Source organism: Sus scrofa, chromosome 17 (assembly GCF_054392235.1).
Source record: "Sus scrofa isolate SSC_HxYL_T2T_F1_AM1 chromosome 17, Sscrofa_HxYL_maternal_Yorkshire_Landrace_v2.0, whole genome shotgun sequence".
Classification (NCBI taxonomy): domain Eukaryota; kingdom Metazoa; phylum Chordata; class Mammalia; order Artiodactyla; family Suidae; genus Sus; species Sus scrofa.
The window spans coordinates 52,028,328-52,047,999 of NC_139399.1; the positions used below are offsets into that span (position 1 = coordinate 52,028,328).

Sequence of the window (19,672 nt, forward strand, 5' to 3'; positions counted from 1 at the left end):
TCTCCTTTTCTTAGTTTCTCTTCTACTCCCTTAACCACCGTTATTCTGGCTATTTGGACAGTCTCATCTATCCTGCATTTATTGAGAGTGTGCTGAGTGCCAGACATTGTGCTTGGTGCTGGGTGCTGGGTGCTGGGGATGCAGTGTTGAATGGGCCAGACATGACTCCACCCTCGTGGAGTTTACAGTCTAATAGGGGAGGGGTCAGGAGACAGACATTGATTATATAACATAAATAAGAATAAAATTTCAAATTGTAGTGAATAGAAAAAAGAAACTGATTGTTAAAGATAGAATAATGGAGGGAGCCATAAGTGAAATGGAGAGATTAGGGAAAGGAAGAAATGTTTGGTTTAAGACCTGAAAGCTGATAAAAAAGCTCCAGGAGAAGAATAATCCAGGCAGAGGCAACAGCAAGTGCAAAGGCCCTGAAGTGGGAAACAAGTTAGTATTTTATTAGTCAAGGAACTGAGAATTTCCTGTGACTGGAGGATAGTGAGGTAGGGAGAGACTGGAGCAAATTGAGGTTGGCCTTCCTTTCTCCAGTTATCTTTCTTCTAAGCCATCCCATACTGGTTATATAGAAATCTTTTCGTAGCTCAAATATTATTTTACTCCCTTTAGAGGCTTGGCGTCCCCTACAAGTCAGACTCCTTAGGCCTAGTGCTCAAGGACCTTCAGAACTAGACTTTGCTTCCTAGTCTCCCTTTTTGGCAAATGCTGTTTCCTCTGCTTCTCATGCCTTCTTCAGTATGCTTGCTGAACAGACAAAATTCTATTCATCTTCCCTGGCTTGGCCAGAATATCACCTCCTTTGTGCTGTTCCCTCTGTACACTCTCAACTCACTTCTGGTACCCTGGCTTTTTAATTATGGGTTTGCTTACCAAGCTCTACCATGAGACAGGGAATGCCTCCTCTCGGGAACTTGTTTTCTCTCTCTCTGTGATGCAGGACATGAGGCCAGGCAGTATTTTCAGATTAAATATCTATTGAGAGAATGAGTGAAAGAGCTAGCCATCGCTAGCCTCCACCTGGTACCTGATGAGAAGATGACCCGTGGCTCCTATTCATGGCAGAGGAGATTAGCATCTCAAAGGGCCAGAAGGCATGGGTAAGAAATCTGCTCTTTTCTTGGCCAGGCATTGTCTCATCCACTGTCTCATCTAGTCCTCATAACATTTGTGGGTCTTGGCTTCTCTTTTGCCGGCAGGAAAACTGGTACCCAAAGACTTGTTTAAGGATCACCCCACTAGTCATGGGGAATCTGGAATAGGAACCTAGATCTTTCTGACCTTGAAAGTTGAGCCCTCTGCTACTTCCTCTACTTCCCTGGGCCCTATTCTGGCACCATTTACTGGCATAGACATCTGAAAAGATTAAGGAACTGATCTTCAAATGTCCTCTGTCTCAGAAGGGCCATTTGTACCTCTGAGGATATCAGATCTGGAACAGCCAGGGAGCTCTGCCCCTTCCAGAAACCAGTGACTCATACCTCTCCTTGCTTATGTCAGTTTTCGAAGGGCCTAGAAGAACTGGTAAGAGGCAGAAAATCCAGGCAAGGATGCTCTTGGCCAATGCTGTCCAATAGATCTCTCTGAGATGCTGAAGCTCTTCTGTCTCTGCACTGTCTGATATGGTAATATCTCAAGGCCTGCTTAGATGGTAGCTTCCTGACTCTAGGCTGTTCCCAAGACAGCTCAACCTAAAACTTCAGACCCTGGGGCCACATCTTCAGGGATCCTCCAGATCCAAGCTATACCTTAGCTGCAGCTCAGGCTGTGCCCAAGAACACACATCTGGGTACAGACAAGTGCAATGTACATGGCTCCTGGATATGGCCAGTGCCTTGCTGATCCTGTCCCCTCAGTGTTCTGCCCAGAGCCTGGCCTAGAGCAGATGCTAGGTTAGCGCTGTGAATAAATGAACTTCTCTTCTCTTTCCCAGGCTGGAGCTCTCTCAGCTTCTGCGATTGGCTTCAAAAATCTCTTCCTATCATTTTGGACTAATGGCATTTGTCATCCAGTGAAGGTTAGTGAAACCAATGTTTGATAACCACCTCCTCCACCCTGACCCTTTGTGGATGTGCCAAGAGGCAGCTGCAAAACCGGTGAGTAATAATTCCTTGGAAACATGCTGGATCCAGCATTTGTGTGTGTGTGTGTGTGTGTGTGTGTGTGTGTGTGTGTGACAAACTGAATTTTTATTTTGAAACCTTGAGTGCAAAGTGAAAGCTCAAATGAGCACCTGCTATATATGGTTAAAGGCAGTGTGGTTCTGGGGAACAAGGACTGGTCTCAGAGTCATCCTGGACCTGTAAGTAACAGGCTCTATGACCTTAGACCAGGTGTTCAGTGCCTCTGGGCCTCAGTTTTCTCATAGTAAAACAAAAACATTAGACTCTAAGCTTCTTCCTCTGGTTAATGTGAAGTCTTAAAAAATGGCTGGTGGAGTTCCCGTCGTGGCGCAGTGGTTAAAGAACCCGACTAGGAACCACGAGGTGGTGGGTTCGATCCCTGGCCTTGCTCAGTGGGTTAAGGATCCTGCATTGCTGTGAGCTGTGGTGTAGGTTGCAGATGTGGCTTGGATCCCGCGTTGCTGTGGCTCTGGCATAGGCCGGTGGCTACAGCTCCGATTGGACCCCTAGCCTGGGAACCTCCATATGCCGAGGAAGCAGCCGAAGAAATGGCAAAAAAAAAAAAAAAAGGCTGGTTACATCTGCAGTCAACCCATATCAAGTACCTTTCAGATGATTCAAGTGATCTTCTCCCTGCATTAGGTCTATTTTCCTTGTTTAGTTTTTCTAACAACCTTCACTTAACTCTTCCACTGCCAATACCTTCTTCATTTGCCAGGTCTTTGCTGTTTTTTGGCTTCTTCGGATTCTAATAAATCATGTCAAATTCCAGCCATTGAATCACCTGCTCCTTAGCCCTGCCTGGAGTTTCTATAATTCCCAGCAGTCTCAATTCCCTGACAAAGTACAGAGACCTGTTTTGGTCTCCCTCTTCCATTCACCACCCCTCCCCTTCCCACTTCTCTGAAAAATCAGGGAGGTTTCTATTCTGGCAGTTATGAGTCTCACCACTAGATGGCACATGTGTGCAAGTCATCATATCTTTGGACACAAATTTATTTTAGTATGTATATATACTCCATTCCAATCCACAGAAGCTTTGAGAGGAATTATAAAAGTACAAAATATACAAAAGGATAAAGTGGAAAGTTTGAGGGATTGGAGGGAATAGAGAACAAGTAGAAGAGATAACTCCAGCGTGACATTAGCTCAGGGAGATGGGTGCCAGCAGAGGCTTAAGTGGTTGGCTCTGAGCTCCCGAATAGCCAAAGTAAGGAGGGAAACATGAGTAGTAACAACGTTTCAGACTTTATGTGCAAAAACCAAAGTGGTTATCCAGGAGAAACACAGCTTTTTCTGACCTGGAGACCAGAGAGATATTTTTCCTGTGAGTTGTCAGAGAGAGGACACTTAATATGAAACAAACACTGATGACTTAATTGGAGCTGCTCCTACAGTGTCCTTCTATGCAGGCCTAAGTTGGGATGCTGAAGGAGGATTGAGGAGAGGTAGTTCTCTGGGGTTCAAACACTGGGTTTCCAGGACAGTGAATTTACTGCTGTGTGCCTTTGTATTTTCAAACAGTGAAATTGGCATGCACCCCTGTCTTCCTGACTGGGGTTTGAGTGGAGTTTGGGGGGAAGAAGCTCTCCTTGGAAGCTGTGGTAACTAGTCTCCAGGAGGGGTCCCCAATGACCCCTGCTCCTGGTTTCCTACTCTCTGGTACCATGTGGGTGGAGTCCCCACTCACATGGTACCAGAGACTGGACTGTATGACCGACAGAATACAGGAAAAGTGATGGTATGTCACTTCTGAGATTAGGTTGCAAAAGACATTGCAGCATCTCTCTTGGTCTCTGTCTCTATCAGAGTATTTGCTCTGGGGCAAGCCAGCTGCCATGTCACGAGGAGCCCTATGCAGAGACCCATGTAGCAAAGAGCTGAGGCCCCCCTGGCAACAGCCAGCATCAGCTTGCCAGCCACCTTAGAAGCAAATCCTCCAGCCCCAGTGAAGCCTTCAGATGACTGTAGCATCTACTGATGCTTAGAAACCTTGCAAGAGACCCCGAGCCAGACCATTGAGCTAAGTCAGTCCTTAGTTTTGTGAGATAATGGATGCTTGTTATTTTAAGCTGCTAATTTGGGGGTGAATTTGTTACACAGCAATAGATAGCTAACACAGAGTTATTTAATGGAACCCCAGTGTGGCATTATGGATAATTTTACATGGGTGGGTCAACTTGGTTTCAGAGATGAAGAAAATATTTCAGAAGCAGTGTATAGGCTTTAAATCTGGTGGACATGGGCACCAATTCAGGCTGTGTCTGTGGAAAGACAGGTAGAGGGACCCACATAAAATGTCTGCAAAGAGATTTCTCTGCAGCAGGATGGTAAGGACAAGGACCTCAGCTGTCTTGGTCACCGTGGTATCCAGGCTCTGGCACATAGTAGGCTCTCTGCAAATCTTTCTTCAATGGATGGATGGATGGTTAGCTATAACTTTGAGTAAGCCATTCAGTTATCTGGGCCATCATCATTCATTGGGCTTTTGTCATGTGCTGAGTACATAACGTTGATTAAGTTCCATGGAACTGGAGTTCCCATTGTGGCTCAGCAGGTTAAGGACCCGAGATGCTGTCTCCATGGGCATGTGGGTTCAATCCCTGGTCTCGCTCAGTGGGGTTAAGGATCCGACACTTGCCATAAGCTGCAGCACAGGTCACAGATGTGGCTTGGATCCAGTGTAGGCTTGTAGCTGCAATTCTGATTCATCCTCTAGCCCAGGCACTTCCATATGCTGCTGGTGTGGCCAAGAAAAAAGTTCCATTGAACTTTTGTGTCCTATACAGATTATATGTGCCTCCCCTGCCACCCGCCCCATTGCCTTCCTTCCCTCACTGTCTCTTCTCCTTGGACTTCTTTTTTATTTTTATAGACACCTCATGAGCTTTAATTTCTATGCTGAAAACTTTCTCAAGGGAGCAGTATTCTTAGGTCATTACCACAAGTAATTTCTGGTCACCATTTTTCCAATGGGAGAACCAGAGTTACTTAGGACATTGGGGTTTTGGGTGTGTGCGTGCAAATTTTGTCTTGGGGCCAGCCCTATTCTATCCCCCCCCCTTCTTTATCTTTTATGTCTTTTTAGGCCCACACCTGTGGCATATGGAGGTTCCCAGGCTAGGGGTCTAATCAGAGCTACAGCTGCCAGCCTGCACCACAGCCACAGCAACACTGGATCTGAGCCGTGTCTGTGACCTACACCACAGCTCACGGCAACGCCAGATCCTTAACCCACTGAGTGAGGCCAGGGATAGAACCCCCACCCTCATGGTTCCTAGTTGGATTCGTTTCTGCTGCGCCATGATGGGAACTCCTTTTTCCCCTTTCTTTTGGTTGAAAAATGACTTGAAAGGGCTGCTGCTAAGTAAGAGCAGTTCAGTTTCCCACCATGACAGCTATCTCCAGTCCATTTTACCCCTTTCCTACTGACTTTATGGCGCTGATTTTAACCAGGTTTTATTGTAACAGAAATGCTCTGGGGGTGGAGGAGAATCAAACAGAGCGATTTGCCTCAGACTCTTGTCCCATCCGCCGACAAACACCCCCTTCTCCGCAGCTGGCTCTGTACTTCCCCCTCCTCCACCATCAGCACCACCATCAGCACCATTATTGCCACGCAGCCATTGTTTATTGAGTGCCCACTGCGTGCTCATCCCTGAGTTATGCAGCCGCTTCATGCATTATTTACATCTGTGCTAGAAGCTCTGAGTTTTGGCTTTGCCAGTTTTGTTAGTCCCGGCCCTTCAAAAAGCAGACTCCAAGCTGGGACTAACCGTGCAAGGATTTTATTAGGGGAAAATAAATGCCAGTGAGGTGGGAGCTAGAAAAGGCCAGGAGGACTCTCAGAGCCCAAGTGAAGGAAGGAGGCAGAGAACGTTAGGCACAAGTGTCCTGAACTCTGCCATTGATGAAGTGCAGCCCCCGGGAAGGATGGCCCATTGATTTCAAAGCACAGCAGCTGGTGTCCTCAACTCCCTGCAGTAGGAAGTGTGCGGAAGAATGTTTTTGTGGCTGCCACACAAATACTTAATTCTTCTTTCTTTTTATGCATCAGAAACCTGATTTATTTGGGGGGGGCGCAAAGACCTGATTATGAATGAAAAGATTTTAGTTCCCAGCCTTCCTTGCATCTAGGTGTGGCTTGATGACTATATTGCATGACTCCTGGTTATGCAACATAAACAGGAGTGTTAGAAAGCCCTGACAGAAATGCTCCTTACGGGCATCTGACTTGACTGGGAAGTGCATCCTTTCTTCCCTTCTCTCTACCAGGACTGCAGGCAAAATGGCTGCAGCCTCAGCAGCCGTTTTGTGCCAAGAGGCAATATGTTAATAATGAAACGGCAGATTAGAAACCTCATGACAGTTCTGGATTGCCTAGCTCCAGCTTTAACCTGAGAGAAGAATAAACTCTTTTGTTTAAGCCCTTATTACTTTGTTTGCATTATAAGCAGGTAAATCTAATTCTAATTGGTACAGTATCTCATCTTCACCATAGCTCTACAAGGCAAGCATATTTATGCCCATTTTACAGATGAGGAAAATGAATCTTAGAATGATTATTAGAACCTAAATTACAAAAAGACAAAAATAATTAAATAAATAAAATAAAAAAAGGAGTTCCCATCATGGCTCAGCAGTTAGTGAACCCGACTAGCATCCATGAGGATGCAGGTTCGATCCCTGGACTTGCTCAGTGGGTTAAGGATCCGACATTGCTGTGAATTGTAGTGTAGGTTGCAGATGCAGCTCGGATCCCGCGTTGCTGTGGCTGTGGTGTAGACTGGTGGCTTCAGCTCCGATTGAACCCCTAGCCTGGGAACCTCCATGTGGGGTGTGGCTCTAAAAAGACAAAAATAAATAAATAAAAAATAGAACCTAAATTAGAGCCTAGGGTAGTGCTTACGATACTTTCAGCTGCAAAAACAGAATAGTATTTCTTTTTTTTTTTTTAATTAAAGTGCAGTTGATTTACAATGTGCCAATTTCTGCTGTACAGCAAAGTGACCCAATTATACATATATATACATTCCCTTTCTTATATTATTTTCCATCATCATCTATCCCAAGAGACTGGCTGTAGTTCCCTGTGCTGTACAGCAGGACCTCATTGCTTATCCATTCGAAATGTAATAGTTCACCTCTACTAACCCCAAACTTCCAGTCCATCCCACTCCTCCCGCCCACCCCCTGGAAGCGCAAGTTTGTCCTCTAGGTCTGTGAGTCTGTTTCTGTTTTGTAGATGGGTTCATTTGTGCCGTATATTAGATTCCAGATCTAAGTGTTGTCATACGGTATTTGTGTTTCTCTTTCTGACTTACTTCACTTAGTATGGGAATCTCTCGTTGCATTGGTGTTGCTGCAGATGGCATTATTTCACAGAACAGTATTTCTCAATCTTCTCTGAAGATAAGAATTGCCCGGGAAACTTGCTACCTATACAGAGAGCCAGCCCTCTCCTCTGGAAATCCTCATTCCACAGGTCTACGTTGGGGCCTGGGAAGTTATTTTATCTCAGATAAGCAGCCCAGGCGACCTTTACCCTGAGTGGAGAGTGTAAATCCTAACGCGGGTGATGGCAAGTGATGGGCAAATCAAACAGCAAAGAGGTAAAGTTCTTCAGATAAGACTTCTGTGAGCAGAAGAACGGTGGGGGAGTTTGACAGAAGCATAGACCCTGGGCTCCGCTTTCATAGGTTTGGAGTCAGTAGATCTTCAGTGGAACCTGGGGATTTTTTGTACGTTTCACATGCTCCCCAGGTGACCCGCATACCTGTGGTTCTCTAGGGTCCAGTGTGAGGGACCCTGGCTTAATGGTTAGGAGCAGAGGATGAACCTGAGTTTGAATCCCCACATGGTGGTTGATTGGCTAGATGACCTGAGCTGGCGAATTAAGCTCTCAGTCTCAGGGTTCCTCACTTTCAAGTGGAAGAGAATAATAAGGCCTACCTCACAGCGTTGTGAGGATTAGAGGAGGTAATTTATGTAAAGCTCTTAGCTTTGCATAAATAAGCTCTCAATAAGTGGTGACTATTGTTATTATCACACCCCATGCATACTGTCTTACAGACTGGGGCCCAGAGTTCTGTTATGGTGCATAATTTATACGAATCCCCAGGGGACCCCACTTTCTCTGCAGCTACTACTCTTCTTGGCAGTGAGTAAACTGCCTGTGCAGATGCAGAAGTGGAGTCAAGGTCTTCTAGGACAGGCTCCCAGGTTCCCCCAGCTGCTGCCTCCCCATCCCTCTCCCTCCCTCCGCATCAGTCAGCCTGTCCCCCAAACATCCACACGCAAGGGCCCCATCGTCTCTCTTCCCATCCCTCCCTAAGCCACTGCAGTCTAGAACCTGCTGTCCCTGATTTACTGAAGTGACTCTGAGCAAGGTCGCCAGTGGGCAAACCCAACAGTGATTTTAAAGTCTTCATCTCACTTGACGCCCTCCGGCATTTGGCCCAGCCGTCTCCGTATTCCCTCTGGGAACTCTGCTCTTTCGGCTTCCAAGACACCTCGGCTCTTTTCCGCTTTCTGAACCTGTGGTCATTTCCTCCGCGGGTCTCACAGGGTCTCACACAGCTGTTCTCTGCCCCCATTAACCCTTCGTTTGCCTCTAATTCCGTTTCGGTGTTCCTTTTCTTCCTCTGACCAGGATCCACTGTCACTGAACGCCAGGAAAATTATCCGCCCTCGCAGGATGTCCTGGTCCAGTGCAACCTCTCCCTTCCTCCCTCCACAGATGGCTTCGCACAGGCCAAGGCGTGTGCTTCAAAGTCGCCCTCACCAGTCTCCTAAGAGGCCTAGCAACACCCACGAAAACGAGACCTGGATTTCCTGCGGATCAGACCACAGCGTGACCCTGTGACACCCTTAATTGTCACACATTATACTGAAATCAGAGCATCACTCTGCAGGGTGTGTTCACCACCCATCCCCTTAGCTCAGCTTCTAAGGCCTCGTGTCTGGTGATAGCCACTGCCTTTCAGAGGAGTCGGGGCGTTTCCTACTTCTGCCGCTTGGGAGCGTGCTTTTCCTTTCTGGTTTTGTTTTTCTCCTCCTTGAAAAGCAAGAGAGGGACTAGTTTTCTCTGGGGTTCACTTCTAACCACTAGCACCATCCCAGTCAGCTATCTCATTGATTGCACAGCCCTTGATTCCACTCCTAGGAATCTCTGCTGTAGAAACACTCTCTCAGATACGTAAGACGTACGATTGCTTATATGATCCCAAGTGCCAGTCACAGGGGGACTGGTCAGAAAACTCATGGTGTTCTTACACTACAGCTGCTCTATGGTAGCGCTTAAAGTAGACCTTCTCCTGTGTGTTACTGGTCTGTTGGGAGATGAGGAACTGGAGTCAGAATGCAAATCATTGACTTAGGAGAAAATCCCACTGACAGAAATATACAAATATATCACCCGAAGGAAAGTGTGTATTTAGAGACATAGTTGATTTGCATTCTGCTGCAAGCTCTCCGTCATGTTTTCTCAGACCAGGAACACACTTTGAGTAGCATCGCTAAAGCTTAAGAAAAAAGAGGTAGCTGTGTGTACAGATGTAGAATGATGTCTTAGATACATTGTTAAAAGAAAAAAGTGTGCCTCAGACCAGAATAGTGTCTTCAGAAACAGAGCTCTCTCCAAAAAAGGATGCCCAGGCACAGAGATGTGCCAGTAAAAATTCCTGCTATACCTTTTGCTGATTGAGGTTTTTTTTATGCTGGTAGAGGCATAAAACATTTCTGGAGCAAGTCCTAAGAAATTGACAGCCGATATCTGCGGAGTGCAGGTGGGAGTCCACGGCGTTGGACATTCAAACTCTTTTGTCCTGTATCCAGACTGCTGTTCAGTGGGTCCTACTCAGTACAGTGGCTGGAATCTGTTCTGATGGGTCTGTGCCCTTTTGCACAGTCGTAAAATATTTTGAATATAATTCCTCTTAGGAGTTCTCACTGTGGTGCGGTGGGATTGGCAGCATCTCTGCTGCGCCAGGATGCAGGATCCCTGGCCCAGCACAGTGGGTTAAAGGATTTGGTGTTGCTGCAGCTTCGGTGGAGGTCACGACTGTGTCTCAGATCTGATCCCTAGCCCAGGAACTCCATATGTCATGGGTAGCCAAAAATTTTTAAAAATTAAAAAAAATTCCTATTACACTCTTTTGCTGATTTAACTCCCCCCGCCTCCCAAACTATGGGCATGTATCCCTTTCATATTTAAAAAAAAAAAAAAAAAAAAACTAGTTACAGAGAGAACACTGATGCTTCTAGAGCCTCTATTTGCCGGATAACAGCCCTCCTCTTTTCACTTTTCATGAACATTTCTGCCCTCTGTTCTCTGGGCAATGCAGCTGCCTCTGTCCCATGCCTGTAGTCCTCCTCCTGCCTAGGTCATTTTGCCTTGCAGCCTAGTGATGAAGACAGCCCCTAACAAAACCATACCTGGTTGAGATCTAGACATTCCAGCAAGGCTTATATATGACACACTTCCTAACTTTCTTTAAAAAGTTTCTAGAAGGTACAGCCCCGGGGCCACAGGGCTGATTGCCGTTCTTTTTTTTTTTTTTTTTTTTTTTTTTGCCTTTTCTAGGGCCACTCCCGCGGCATATGGAGGTTCCCAGGCTAGGAGTCCAATCGGAGCTGTAGCCGCCAGTCTACACCAGAGCCATGGCAACTTGGGATCCGAGCCGTGTCTGTGACCTACACCACAGCTCATGGCAACACTGGATCCTTAACCCACTGAGCGAGGCCAGGGATCGAACCCCCACCCTCTTGGTTCCTATTTGGATTCGTTAACCACTGAGCCACAATGGGAACTCCCGATTGCAGTTCTAAGTTACAATTACACAGTGATTTTTCACAGTGCTCATGGAGTCCTGACTCCCTCACTGTTTGAGTTGGAGGGTTAGAAGATTCTGATTTGCCTGTGCTTATCATAAGAACTGGGCATAGTAACTCGAATTGGGAAGTGTTGGACAACGGATGTGCATTCTGGTCTTTCATTTCTTTGCTCCTACACAACTGGGTATTCACTGTTTGTAGCTGACCGACCTGTGCAGAAAAGAGAGATGGCTTACTTATCCTGATGCCTTTAAAATGGGAACTGTTGCGACATCTCAGTGGCCTCTTTAAACTCAAGATGCAAATAGATTGTGCTGTTGGAGGCCATATAAACCTGAGACAGTGTTCCTGGAGTCTGGTAGTTTTCGATTCAAATACTCTAGTTTAGGCACACCTGTGTTTTATATATGTATATTTGTCTTTTTAGGACCGCAGCTGCAGCATGTGGAGGTTCCCAGGCTAGGGGTCCAATCGGAGGTGTAGCTGCCGACCTACACCACAGCCGCAGCAACATCAGATCCAAGCCACGTCTGCGACCTACACTGCAGCTCATGGCAACACCAGGTCCTTAACTCATTGAGTGAGGCCAGGGATCCAACCTGCATCCTCATGGGCGCTAAGTCAGATTCGTTTCCCCTGAGCCAAGGCAGGAACTGGCACACCTGTGTTTTGATGTAGGGTTTTTTTTTTTTTTTAATTTTTGTTGTGAAATATATTTTGTCTTATTTCTGTATGATAAAGAAGTTGGTTGTCCCTTGTCCTTGGTTCTTGGGGATAAGCTCAAAATACATGAATTCCGTAAGTGTTAGGAATGTCTGTGTTCCCTATAATAGGCCATGAAGACTTTATATAATGACCAGAATGGGGGCAGGCTGTGCCAGGAAGACCAGTGGTTGGGGCTTTGAGCCATGTGATATCAGCTGGTGCTCTGGGGAGGAGATTCAATCAATCCCGGTTATGTAATGAAACCATAATAAGCTTCTGGATGCCAAAACTTGGGGGAACTTCCTTGGCTGGCCATACTGTGCGTACTATCACACATTGAAAGGGTAACAGAGGCAGAAAACAATGGAAAACTTGCATTTGGGACACTCTCAGACTTTGCCCTTGGTGTTTCTACCTTTGCCTAGTTCTGTTTTTGTTTTTGTTTTTTTTTTTTTTATATATATATATATATATATAAAAGAATGTCAGAGTTCCCACTGTGGCTCAGCAGGTTAAGAACCCGACATAGTGTCCATGAAGATGTGGGTTCAATTCCTGACCTCACTCAGTGGGTTAAGGATCTGGAGTCACAGCAAGCTGCAGCGTAAGTCACAGATGTGGCTCAGATCTGGTGCTGCCATGGCTGTGGGGTAGGCCGGCAGCTCTAGCTCCGATTCTGCTGCCAGCCTGGGAACTTCCATATCCTGCAGGTGTGGCCCTAAAAAGAAAAAAGGAAAAAAAAAAAATAAAGAATGTAGTTCTTTTGTTGTTCTGGTGAATTATCGAATCTCAGGAGGTAGTGGGAACTCCTGAATTCATAGCCAGCTGATCAGAAGTGAAGGAAGCCTGGAGTTCCCATTGTGGCTCAGCAGAAATGAATCTGACTAGCATCCGTGAGGACGCAGGTTCCATCCCTGGCCTCGCTCAGTGGGTTAAGGATCTGGCATTCCTGTAAGCTGTGGTGTAGGTTGCAGACGCAGCTTGGATCCTGCATTGGGGTGGCTGTGGTGTAGGTCAGCAGCTACATCTCTGGTTCAACCAGTAGCCTGGGAACCTCCATATGCCGCAAGTGCGGCCCTAAAAAAAGACCAAAAATAAATAAATAAATAAATAAATAAATAAATAAATAAACAAAATAAGTGAAGGAGGCCTGAGGACCCCCAAACATTTGACCGGTATGGCCTGAAGGCTACCTTCTGAGGGGCACACCTTTCACTTGTGAAATGTGGCTTAACTCTGGGTAGTTGGACTCAGAAGTCATTTCAATTTCCCTATTTATTTTGAGAAATTTGACACTTACAAAAGGAGTAGTAAAATACTCATGTACCCTTCACTTAGAGTCTCCAGTTTATTAACATGTTCTGATATTTGCCTTATCTCTCTTTCTTTCTATGTATATTAACATTTTTTTCTTGAACCAGTTGAAAGTTGCAGACACATCATCCCTAAAACACTTCAGTGTATCCTTCTTGAGAACCAGGACATTCTCCTACATAACCCCCATATCATGATCACACCCAGGACATTTAGTATTGATACAATAAATATTCTCTAATATACCACATTTAGGTCTCCCCTATTGCCCCATAGAGGAGGAAAATTTGCCACCCCAAAACATGTCTCTTTGGTATTAGGATCAATTTAGGCTAATCAATTATTATTATTACTGTTATTGTCTTTCTAGGACTGCACCTGTGGCATATGGCAGTTCCCAAGCTAGGGGTCAAATAGGCATTACAGCTGCTGGCCACCGCCACAGCCACAGCAACACCTGATCTGAGCTACATCTGCACCCTATGCCACAGCTTACAGCAACTGGATCCTTAACCCACTGAGCGAGGCCAGGGATCAACCTGCATCCTCCTGGATACTAGTCAGGTTCTTAACCCACTGAGCCACAATGGGAATTCCTAGGTTAATTATTTTTAGGAAACAGAAGACTCAGGAGATTTTTCCTTTTCACCTTCCCTTTAAGCTGCCCAAATCATTTAGGTAAAGGTCCTGTTCCCCAAATAGAGCTGTCATGAGATAGCTGCAAAGAATATCCAGATCATGGGACGATGTACAAGACCAATAGCCTGGCCCCTTCAGAAGTGTCAGTGTCATGAAAGATTAAAAAAAAAAAAAAATCAGGTAAAATAAATCAAGGGGACGGTTCTAGAATCTAGATTAAAGATGATGAGAAAAACATGACAGGCAAATGCAATGTGTGTTCCTCGATTAGAGCATAAGTCAAAAGGAAAAAAGTATAAAGGATATTTTGGGGATGTGGGTGAGAAAGAAATTTCCTCTACCCTTATAGATTCTTCTGGTTGATCTAAGAATTACATTGATATGAGACAGATTAATGGGAGAAAATCAAACAAAGCTTAATAACATGTATACGTGGGAGAGACCCAGGAAAACAGAGTACTCACCAAAATGGCCAGAGCCCTCACCTGAAATACCATCTTTAGCTAAAGACAAAAGAAGATGTTAGGGGTAGTGGTTTGGGACTTCACAGGGGAGGAAGGCAATTCACAAGGAGATAGAAACACAGATATTTGGTTGATAGATGTTTGCTGGGCCCTGCAGAGAGAGTGGGACTCAGAGGGGACTCTGCTCTCTAGGCCTTGCCAAGTCCCCCCCCAACACCCAGCTCACATTTATTGCAGAGATCTCTGGTGACAGCTCTATTCTAGGAAGAGGCTTTCTATCGAAACTCTTTCAGGGAGTTGGGGGAAGGTCAAAGTTTCTTTCTAAGTCTTTTGGGCCTTGAATGTTTTTCTGCTGGAAATAATCTGCATGCCAAAGACATTTTGCAGTGATAAATTTTATTCCCCTACAGTCCCTCTTTTGACATTTCTCCAAGAAGTTTCACAGTCCAGAAGTTGAGTTGATGGATTGTTTTACATCTCACTGAACCAGTCTCTGAATCCTGACAATAGGTCAGTTCAGTTATTCATTGCAGGGGGGCGGTGATGCAGGCTCTCAAAGTTAGCCCTGTAAGGTGCAAGCAATCAGGTAAGATTGATAAGAGGTACTTCTACCAAGACAAAAGAAGAACAAACATTAATAGTCTGAACAAATTATAAACCCAGTGTCTGAGTCCTGAGAGCTGCCAGTTGAGAAGATCTCTAGGTGTTAAGGTCAAAGCATCTTCTGCAGTTCTGCTGATGTCATCAGGTGATCAGGTAAACTTTTTGAGTGACTTACACAGTATCCGGCACGAAGATGGTCTAAACAGGGCTGTTGTGGCAATCTCTCTCAAGTTTGTATCAAGTTGTTCCGCTTCAGTTTGCAGGACTTTAGGCAAGGGGCAGCTTTAGTTCTCAATGATTTCAAGTCAAAAGTGGGAGAAAAAAATCAGAAATGTTAGTTTGGAGAGCTGTAGCTAAATGTTTGAGGAAACTAAAAGAATTTGGGATCCAATCCAGTTTATAGCTGGAAAAAAATGAAAGTAAGTAAGCAAGCTACCAGGCAGTATTTCCAAGGGGCTTAATGCTCTATGAAGTCAGGCTTAATTCCTTAAAGCTGTCTGCTCATATCTGATTCTATGTGCATTCTCAGATACGGCATTCCAGTCAAAGTGTTGGTAATATAATCATTGTTTCCCGTTGCATCCCATTATAAGGAGAGCAGATTCTTAGTGAATTTATGTAAATAACTATAGTGCCATGAAAATAAGAAGACTTACTAAGAGCTTTCAAATTCTGGAGGGACTAGGTAGGTAGAAAAAAGATAGTATTTCAGTTCTGCTTACAAAGGCATAATTTACCAAATTGCTATAAGAAATAGCATAAGAGGAAAGATTTCCTTATGCCTACAAAACAAAGATTAAATAACCAGTAATATTTCAGACAAGAAGTTATGAAAATTATAATCATATTCATCACGTCACTCAGTCTCTGTAGTTTGTTCTTATTGATCTTGACTTTTGTTAGCAGTTTTATGAAACCATAAGGTTTTCCATCCAAGTCCTGTAATTTCTGACCCAGTTCAGTAGTGTGGTCTGAAAATTATCAGGGATGTGCATTTAACAAAAACCCTTTTCTATGCATCTTCTTGAATATGAAGCATTTTAGTAAAAGCATCAGATAAAACAATAACTGTATAAAAATGACAAGACTTAAAATGGTATGGTTGGAATTCCCTGGTGGCACAGGAGGTTAAAGATCTGGTATTGTCACTGCTATGGCTGAGATCACTGCTGCAGCTCAGGTTCAGTCCCTGGCCTGGGAATTTCCACGTGCTGTGGACATGGCTAATGAAATGAAATAAAATGAAATAAATGTCTCTCCTTGAAAAAAAAAAAAAGGCATGGTTAAGGATCTGATTCATTATAATTCAATTTGACAGAGGAATTTGTTTTTTTCTGTGATGCATAATATTTTAAGATAATTAGAATTATGACTGATAACACTATATAAAGACATAAGATTTATAGGAATTTCATTATCATTTTTAGAACAAATATTAATAACAATCTTCCATGCAAAAACCTAGGCAGATTTATCAACACTTATTCGGCAATGTGTCCCATGTAATTTAACATGCCGTATGAGCCTAATTAGTTCAATGTCTCTCTTTGAGTTTTCTCAGGGGCCCTCTGAAAAATCCCTAGGTTAGCTAGATGTCAAAAGGCCTTCACTTAGAATTTGACTTAAGGATGTTTGTAAAAAATATCAAAAAGTATTAAAACACTTAGAGTTTTCTCATGGCTCATCAGGCTAAAGGTCATGGCATTGTCACTGCTGTGGCTTTGCTTACAGCTGTGGTGCAGGTTCAATCCCTAGCCCGGGAACTTCTGCATGGCCTTGGGTAGAGCCAAAAAAATCACAAAAAAACCCACAAACAAGCAGAAAACAACAACAACAACAAAAAACACTCGGTCAAGTAGGATCATAGGTCACTGTGAACTAATACTTATCTATCCACTTAACCAAAGTGACAATAAAAGATTTCAAAGGCAAATAAAGAATGTTATAGCAGATTACTTAAAAGATGAAGAAACTTTCATAAAATATTCTCAAAAACAGATAAATAGTGCATGAACACTTTGTCTTCTTAACAGAGAGAGAAAACCAAATTCTGGTTTTATATCAGCTTTGGATTTTAAAATTCATTCACTCAATTAAATTCATTCCAATTTTAACCGGTCTTGACCATGCACAATACTCTCCTCAGGGTTCCTTTCCACAGACCTTCTATAACTCCCTCTTTTACATTCAGATTTTGCCCTATGCTTTCACTTTTTTAAAAAGCTGTGTTTGGGAGTTCTACTGTGATGCAGTAGGTTAAAAATGAGCTTGTCTCTGTGGCATTACTGGTTTGACCCTGACTTGGCACAGCAGGTTAGGTATCTCGTGTTGCTGTAGTTGTGAGGTGGGACAAAGATGCAGCCCAAATTCGATCCCTGGCCTGGGAACTTCCATATGCCATGGGTATGGCCAAAAAGGGGGGAAAAAAGCCCTGTTTTAGGGCAAAATTACTTTCTTTTTTCTTAAAATGCTTTTCCATTTTTAATGTATATTTAAAAAATTTCCTTGCATGCAAAGATGTTTTCCTAACTCTAATAGTTGTAATTATATACATTAATTAGAATGTTTAACCCTCAGAAACTTTAATTTATAGTGAAAAGTAAGAATTTGTGAACTGGAGTTTCCATTGTGGCTCAGCGAAAATAAATCTTACTAGCATCCATGAGGATGCAGGTTTGATCCCTGGCCTTGCTCACTGGCGTTGCCATGAGCTATGGTGTAGGCCAGCAGGCTACAGCTCTGATTCGACCCTTAGCCTGGGAATCTCCATACACCGCAGGTGTGGCCCTAAAAAAGTAAAAAATAAAAAAATAAAAAAAATTGTGAACTGTTTGTTCCACCAGTACTTTTTGATTGGCAAGCTTGTGAATACATTTCATAATTTCTAGATACATACATTTCCTTATGGCATAATTTTTCAATGTGGTACAAGTAACATTTACTAATAAGTTTAAACATCCTTAGATTTTCTGTAATAAAACAGAAGGAGATAGACTTGTTTAGCAATTAACATTTCAGTATTTTATTTCATTTGAAAATTATCTACACATCCAATAAATTCCCCACTGAAATTAGCAAAACCAAAAAAATTGGGGGGAAGCTATTTTTAAAGTCACATACCAAAATTATTACTAAGAGTTTATCCATAAACACTTATCCCATTTACATCATTTATATCATTTGTTCTCAACAGTTGTTTAGATTGCTTGCAAAAACTTCATGAGATAAAGTCAGCCATCTGAGCTATTTTTCTTGCTGACAAACTTTGTAACAAAGATAATATAAACTTATTTGAACTTTGGTAAAGTAGAATAAAAAGTTTATTTTTAACGTTGATAATCTAAAGGCATGACTATTTTAAGTAAACTGATAGTTTAAACTTTGCTTTTATTTACTAAAGATTAATCTAAGGCCGTGTGAACTTGAAAAACGTTTATTTTAGTTTCTACTATACTCCTGAGAATTTTTCATAAGCATTTGTTTATTTTTAAGCCAGTTAAATAGAACTCTTTTTTTTCTTTTTTCTTTTGTCTTTTTAGGGCCGCCCATCAGGATATGGAGGTTCCCAGGGTAGGGGTTGAATCAGAGCTGTAGACACTGGCCTACACGACAGCCACAGCAACGTCAGATCCGATCCAAGTCTGTGACCTACACTACAGCTCATGGCAACACAGATCCTTAATCCACTGATCAAGGCCAGGGATGGAACCTGTGTCCTGGATGCTAGTCAGATTCGTTTCTGCTGAGTCACGACAGGAACTCCAGATAGAGCTCTTTTTATAATTTCATTTTCACCATAACATCAAGAGGTAGGAAAATATCATATATCTATAATTTGTATACATTAACATCCATACATCAGTGATCTCATGATTTTCATTTAAAAACTTCAGTCATGGACTAGGTACAGTATAAAATGTACTAGTTTACAGACAGCTTAGGAACAGTTTATAGTTTGTAAACAGTTGGAATAATGAAGTTTATGTGCTGAGATAGCTAAGGCTTCATTATTTTTGAAAAGACTTTTAAGATTTGTGTTGTTGTCCCTTGAACCTTGTGGGTCCACTTATATATGGATATTTTTTTCAATAAATACATTGGAAAATATCTTAGAGATTTGAGACAATTTGAGAAAACTTTCAGATGAACTGCGTAACCTAGAAATACTAAAAAAAACTAAGACAAAGGTATGTCATCAATGTATGGAGCCATTCAGTTGTGAGAAATGTAAAAGAACATAAAGACGGTATTAATTGTAACTGCATAAAATTAACTGTAGTACATACAGTACTATTGTAATAATTTTGTGGTCACCTGTTGCTCTTACAGTGAGTGTAAGTGTTGTGATGGCGTATCACAGTAAAAGTAATCTCTTGCGGTTCTCACATATTTTTCATTGTTTTTAGTGTAATACTATAAACCTTGAATAACACCCTGGAACCCATAGGAATGCTACTAGTGGTGCTGGGAGTGCTTCCAAGATACAGAAAAAAGTCATGACATTACAAGGAAAAGTTGAATGCTTGATATGTACCATAGACTGAGGTCTGCAGCCGTAGTTGCTTGCCATTTCAAGATAAATGAATCCAGAGTAAGGACCATTGTAGAAAAAAAAAAAAAGGAAATTTGTGAATCTGTCACTGCAGCTACTGCATCAGGCGTGAAAACCATGCACTTTTTGCAAAATACCTTTTAATCTGGTGGCACGAATGCAGCTTTTTATGTGGGTGCAGGATTGCTATAAGAAAGGCATACCTAATAGACTAATGAGTCAAGAAAAAGCAAAGTCATTGTATGACAACTGAAAGCAAGAGGAAGGTGAAGGAGCCAGCAAGGTAGAGGACTCGATGCCAGCAAAAGATGGCTTGGCTTAAATAATGTCAAGATAATAGGAGAAGCAGCTTCTGCCAACCAAGAGGCGGCAGAGTTCCCAGAAGCCATTAAGAAGAATCATTGAGGAGAAAGGATGTCTGCCTA

The 19,672-nt window shown here is 43.1% G+C and overlaps 1 long non-coding RNA gene across 7 annotated transcripts in view; it reads left to right on the plus strand.

The window, feature by feature from the left end:
- LOC110257407 (uncharacterized) overlaps positions 1-19,672 on the plus strand; it is a 131,131-nt gene that overhangs the window by 277 nt on the left and 111,182 nt on the right. For 4 of the 7 annotated variants that reach the window (XR_014832384.1, XR_014832383.1, XR_002339966.2 and 1 more), the window contains exons 2-3: positions 953-1,112; positions 1,946-2,108. This is a non-coding gene — a long non-coding RNA (uncharacterized LOC110257407). Of the gene's footprint in view, positions 1-952; positions 1,113-1,945; positions 2,109-8,874; positions 9,051-19,101; positions 19,356-19,672 lie in introns of those variants that run through there. The other 3 variants (XR_014832385.1, XR_014832386.1, XR_014832387.1) reach the window with 3 other exon arrangements.